Source organism: Gracilinanus agilis, unplaced genomic scaffold, assembly GCF_016433145.1.
Source record: "Gracilinanus agilis isolate LMUSP501 unplaced genomic scaffold, AgileGrace unplaced_scaffold7710, whole genome shotgun sequence".
Classification (NCBI taxonomy): domain Eukaryota; kingdom Metazoa; phylum Chordata; class Mammalia; order Didelphimorphia; family Didelphidae; genus Gracilinanus; species Gracilinanus agilis.
The window spans coordinates 1-5,732 of NW_025398420.1; the positions used below are offsets into that span (position 1 = coordinate 1).

General features: G+C 41.1%; 1 long non-coding RNA gene across 1 annotated transcript; it reads right to left on the reverse strand.

The window, feature by feature from the left end:
- Positions 1 to 184: 184 nt before the first annotated feature.
- Positions 185 to 5,373, reverse strand: LOC123256654. The gene is made up of 3 exons (XR_006506854.1): positions 5,306 to 5,373; positions 4,867 to 4,923; positions 185 to 347 (listed from the first exon to the last, which is right to left on the reverse strand). It is a non-coding gene; the product is annotated as an uncharacterized LOC123256654 (long non-coding RNA).
- Positions 5,374 to 5,732: the final 359 nt, after the last annotated feature.

The following is a 5,732-nucleotide window of genomic DNA, read 5'->3' on the forward strand; positions in this document are numbered from 1 at the left end:
CTTCCTTCCTTCCTTCCTTCCTTCCTTCCTTCCTTCCTTCCTATTTGGTCTTTAGGAATTTTCTCCTAAGAGAAGCACCATCTTATCTAGGCTTTCTTTATCTTCCTTCTGAGCAACATGGGTACCTTACCCTCTTCCTAGGGAGGCACCACAGTTATTTAGTACATGTTAAGGGTTGGAGATTATGGCATGGAATCGACGAGGGGCGGGGCAGTCCCTTTTTGCTCCTCCCCCTCTCCCTTGGCCCCTCCCCAAAGGCTCACCATATTTTTTATTGAACAGATCCTGGACTTGCTCCCTCAGCGTGTTTGCGATGTCTATCCGTGAGAGCCTGGCATCGTAATTTTCTGCAAAGGAAAGAGATGATTATGGATTTGGGCTGTTAAATTAAAAGGCACTTGGTGACTTTTAAGTAATATGATTTTCTAATTATAGGAAACTCCTTATCTGGCAATTAACAGTTCTCTGGAGTGGGCCATTCCGAGCCCTTCAAAAAGAGCATCTAAATAGAAAATGTACTTTTCCTTAAGAAGGCTCACTAATGCCAAAGCAGAAGCAGCCCTAAATCAGAAATGAAGGAGGTTTCTGGCATTTGGAAGGCCCCCAGGCCAAGAAGTAAGCCCCAGAGGGAGAGATTCCCAAAGAAGATGGATGTGATTCCCCCTCTCCCTCAGCATTCATGCTCAAGGGATCCATTTTCATTAGATCAGGCTAGAGAGGAATGAAAATGCAGCCTGGGCATTTTGCTCTCCACACCTGCTGCTTGATGTGAATTCTGGGAAGACTGGCCAGGACTGGACAATACCTGCCAAAGAGGGGAAAGTCTGGAATGCTACAGTGCTCTTCTGCCCAAAGGCAGGGGGATGTTCCTTGGGGGCAGCTTCCGGTATTTCTTTGATCATTCTTGACTCTTAGACATAAATAGTGTGACCCTAGGTTAGTCACTTAACTCCTGTGTGGCCAAGTTGGATTTAGAGCCGTCTAAGCTTGATTTTGGTACAAATCTGTGAACCTCTGACCCTAGTCTTATCTCTTAGAGTGACCATTAGCTCTCTGAGTAGAGTCTGTATCTTTTCCTCCTTCTATATGTCTCATAGCTGGTGGCACAGTGGCTGGACTTGGGCTGAGGAAGATGAGATAAAATTTGGCCTTTCTAGATGGGTGCCTCTGAGTAAGTCACTTAACCTTTGCCTCAGTGTCTTCATTTGTAAAATGGAAATAATAGCCCTTACTTCCAGGGTTGTTGGGAAAATCAAATGAGAAAACATTTATAAAGCACTTAGCACAGAGTAGACTCTATAGAGATGTTTATTGATTAATTTTTATTTGCTGTCCTCATTTCATTTTCATCTATAAGTTATCTTGAGATAACCTGGCTTAGGTTAGTCTCATGGCAAGATTTTTGCAGACTCATTTTCCCTTTCAGCATTTATTTGGCTCCATGAAGTCATACAGTTCATAAACTTCTACTGTCTGACTACTTAACATTTTGCAAATGAACCTCTGTTCTAAAGAAGCATTACTATTTGGCTGTCTCAAATCTTTGTTTTGGCAAAATTAAATATTTTCTCATCGAGGCAATTTCTAGGTCCTTTTTGGACTCTTCCTTGTGGCAACTACTTTATATTGGTGAAGTTTTTGTAGGAAAGGCTAGTCGTTGGTGTCAATGTCTTTTCTTTATCCACTTCCCATTTTTCAGCATCCAATACTTATTCAAATAGGTCAGGATAGAGCTGTTGTAATTTGCATGCTATAGTTTCTTCTCCTATTTATTCTTTCTCTTAAATGTGAAACTAATTTTGACATTTGCTGTAATGAGGCAATGATCTGAATGCAGAAAGAGAATTTACAAATTTCTTTTTCATTTGTTCATTCCACAATTAGGGATTTTTTCCCCCTATAATATAAAAATTTTTCCCTATAATATAAATAATAACAATAAATAATATTTTCTTTCTCTTAACAGAGAGTATAGTGCAGGGAATGAGTACTCTCTTTGTAACTAGAGGATCTGGTTTCAAATTCTGTGTCTGTCTATAAAATGAGTGAGGTTGATCAAGATGGCCTCTGAGGTTCCTTCTAGTCATAGTTCGGTGCTGTTATCAATTTCCTTTTTCTGTGTGATATTGTTTGCTGCTCATTATGTCCAGGGAATGTCTTCCAACTCTCTTTTGAAAGGAAGCATTCATGACTTTAATCAATGCAAAGACCAATTCCAGAGGACTGAGGATGAAACACAAGACCCACCTCCTAACAGAGAGGAAGAGACTTGGCATGCAGAATGTCACAAATATTTTTTTTGGACACAGTCAAAGGAATTTGTTTTACTTGATTACATGTATTTGTTTTGTTTGTTTTTTTGTTTGTAAAACCTTTATTTATTTAATTAATTTAGAGTATTTTTTTTTGGCCTGGATCAAAATTCCCACTATTTTTGAAAAACTTTTATTTAATTAATTTAGAATATTTTTCCATGGTTACATGATTCATCTTCTTTCCCTCCCCTCCTCCCACCCCCCTCCTGTAGCCAACGAGCAATTCTACTGGGTTTTACATGTGTCATTGATCAAGACCTATTTCCATATTATTAATATTTGCACTGGGGTGATCGTTTAGAGTCTACATCCCCAATCATGTCCCCATCAAACCATGATATCAAGCAGTTGTTTTTCTTCTGTCTCTATTTCCACAGTTCTTTCTCTGGAATTAAATATATTTGTTAACAGGGTTTTCCCCCTTTTGTTGTTATTTAGTCATTTTTCAGTCATGCCCAACTCTTCATGACCTCATTTGGGGTTTTCTTGTCAAAGATATCAGAGAAATTCTTCTCCAGGTCATTTTACAGATGAAGAAACTGAGGCAAAGAGAATTAAATGACCCGTCCAGGGTCACACAGCTAGAATGCGTCTGAGGCCAGATTTAAACTCAGATCTTCCTGATTATAGCCCTGGTACTCTATCCACTGCGCCACTTAGCTGCCTTATTTTTTAAAAATAATTTAATTTATTCAAAAATGTATTATTATAATTTTTAAAATTAGGGTGTGTTTTTTTTTGTTCACTGAAAAAATTAAATTTCATAAAAGGAAAGTTTTCATGTTACATGGAAGGGAGGCTTCTGAGCAGCCCTATAAGTCTTTGTTCTCTTATATTTCTTAATCCTGAACTGTATTTTTCCATTATATTTTTTGCTCTCCTTCCAATGCCCATCTTTTGGACTGAAGTCATTGGGCATTTATCTTGAGCTATTTAAAGGATTTCACTGATTTCTGGGTAGAATTTCTCTACCTTCCATTTTTTACATTGCATGTTGGTGCATGAGCAGAAATTATTTTCAAGGTAGTTTTTTTAAACACTCATGATAAACAATGCATGGTGGATGGCCACAGGACCCCTGGAATGATGTTTCCCGTTGTCTTGGCCTGTGTGATGAAGTCAACTCTACCGACATTTTTTTTTTAACACCCTCACCTTCTGCCTTAGAATTAATGCTGTGTATTGGTTACAAGGCAGAGGGACTTGCCCAGGGTCACACTGCTAGGAAGTGAATGAGGTCTGCCTAGGACATATCTTGTCTCTGGGCTTGGCTCTCTATCCACTGAGCAATCCAGCTGCCTCTCTGCCAACTCAAAAAAAATTTTTTTTGGTCCCTCCAAGGAGAACGTGTGAGTCAACTTTTCACTTAGCTCCCTAATGACTTTTGATTTTGACTATGGCAGAAAAGGCTGGTACTCCTGTGTCCACTCTGTTACAGGGAAAGACAGGATTTTTTAGAGTAAGGAGCAATGATTGGAATTTTCAGGCCTTGCCTGTCAGCACTTGTCTGCTCTTTGCTCCTTACTCTAAAAATCCTATTTTTCTCCATAACAACTCCCTCTAAGAGTAAGCCAACTCCCTAGTCACTTCCCAAAGTTCTCAGAATTAGAACACTGACAGATAATAATGTTTTATGGACGTGCTAAAAATAATACAATTCTTAGCACTTTCTGACCCTTTTCTGCCTTTGTCATTGTAGAAGTGGCATGAACCCATTTGGGGTTTTCTTGGCAAACAAACTGGAGCGGTCTGCCATTTGTTACAGAGGAGGAAACTGAGGCAAATTGGGTAAAGTGACTTGCCCAGGGTCACACACCTTGAAAGTGTCTGAGGGTAGATATGAACTCAGGAAGATGAGTCTCTCAGTGCCAACTAGTTGCCTCTTGGCATAGCCTTCAAAGACCTGGGGTTACCTTCACATCAGGACGAGGGCCAGCCCAGGAATATCACAGAGGCAGGACAGATTTTAGTTTGTGGTCTTTATACTGTAAAAGTGAAATTTGGGAAATGTATCAAACTACATTTCCCGCGGTCCAACGGGTTTCCGTTTCCGGTCTTTGGGGCGTGGGGAGCTCTACGTCGACGCAGAGAGGGCTTAAATCTCCTGGGTTAGGAGGGAGTGGTCTCTTTTTCGAGTAGGCGCTTCCAGGAAACAGGAGACAGTAATGGAGGCGGCAGTTTTGAATGCTTACAAGCGCGTGGTCTAATGATTTTATCTATCAGCATGGCTTTAATTAAAATACTAATATATATATATATTTATACCAGCCTTTATCATTTTTAATACTTATAATTCACACTCTCTAGGTGTGAGAGAGAGAGAGATGGGCCATGCCAGGCGAGTCCAGGATGACTGGTATAGCATTCCCCACTTGCTCCTGGCTTGCTGCAACAGTGGCTCAGGTCTGACTCACAAAAGGGCTGTTCAAGCCCAGCTCCCATGCTATGACTTGGCTGCCACACACACAGCATCTAGCCAGTCCCGAGATCCCAGACCAACAAACAGAAGAAAGCACTTTGAGCATATTTTCCCCAAGCTAGCCCTTCTTACCTTGAAAACCCTGTCGTTTGACAGTCTCATCCACCAGGGAGTCCCCAGAATCTCTCTCTAAGAGGGGATAAACAAAAGATACATGTGAGGAAGAATTAGGATGACAATAAAGTCATAACACACATGAATGGGAAGATAGATGATGAGAGGGTGAAGAGGACCCAGAGGGGACGGAGGAAGAGGAAACAGAAGAGCCAATGGGAATGGTGGGGGAAGACTAATGGGGGAAGGAGTGGGGAAGACCAATGGGGGCTGGCAGAAGAGGTTGGCTAAGAGAAGGGACAAAGAGAGGAGAGCTAAGAGAGGGAGGGAATACAGGAGACAAAGAGAGGAGAGCTAAGAGAGGGAGGGAATACAGGAGACCCAGTCTGGAGTCTGGATGCAGAAACCTTCTGTTATCATCTGATATTTTTGCTATATGTCAAGTTCAAAATCCTACCTAGAGTCCCAGGGCTGTCTGTGGCTGTCTCTTTTATTCCTTCAGCAAGGAGTTCAGGTCTGGAAAACACCATAAAGCAGGTCATCAGGGAGGGCTGGTCCCAGCCAACTTAGCTTCAGAGTTCGTCTCCTTCCCACCTTTGATCCCAATCTTTAGTCTCCATGCAAGACAACTCTCAGATTTAAGGCAATATGGATGGTATAGGGCAGCGATGGGCAAACTATGGCCCACAGGCTAGATGTGGCCCTTCTCTTTCATAATCTTTCAGTCATTAATAGGGCTTAGTATCACAAACAATACAAGAATTTTATAAAATGTATCATTGTTATTTTAAAATAAATTCTATTGGCCCGCCTAGTTTTTTTCCTTTCCTTTGGCCCCCTCTTTAAAAAGTTTGCCCATCATTGGTATTGGGAATGAGAATTAG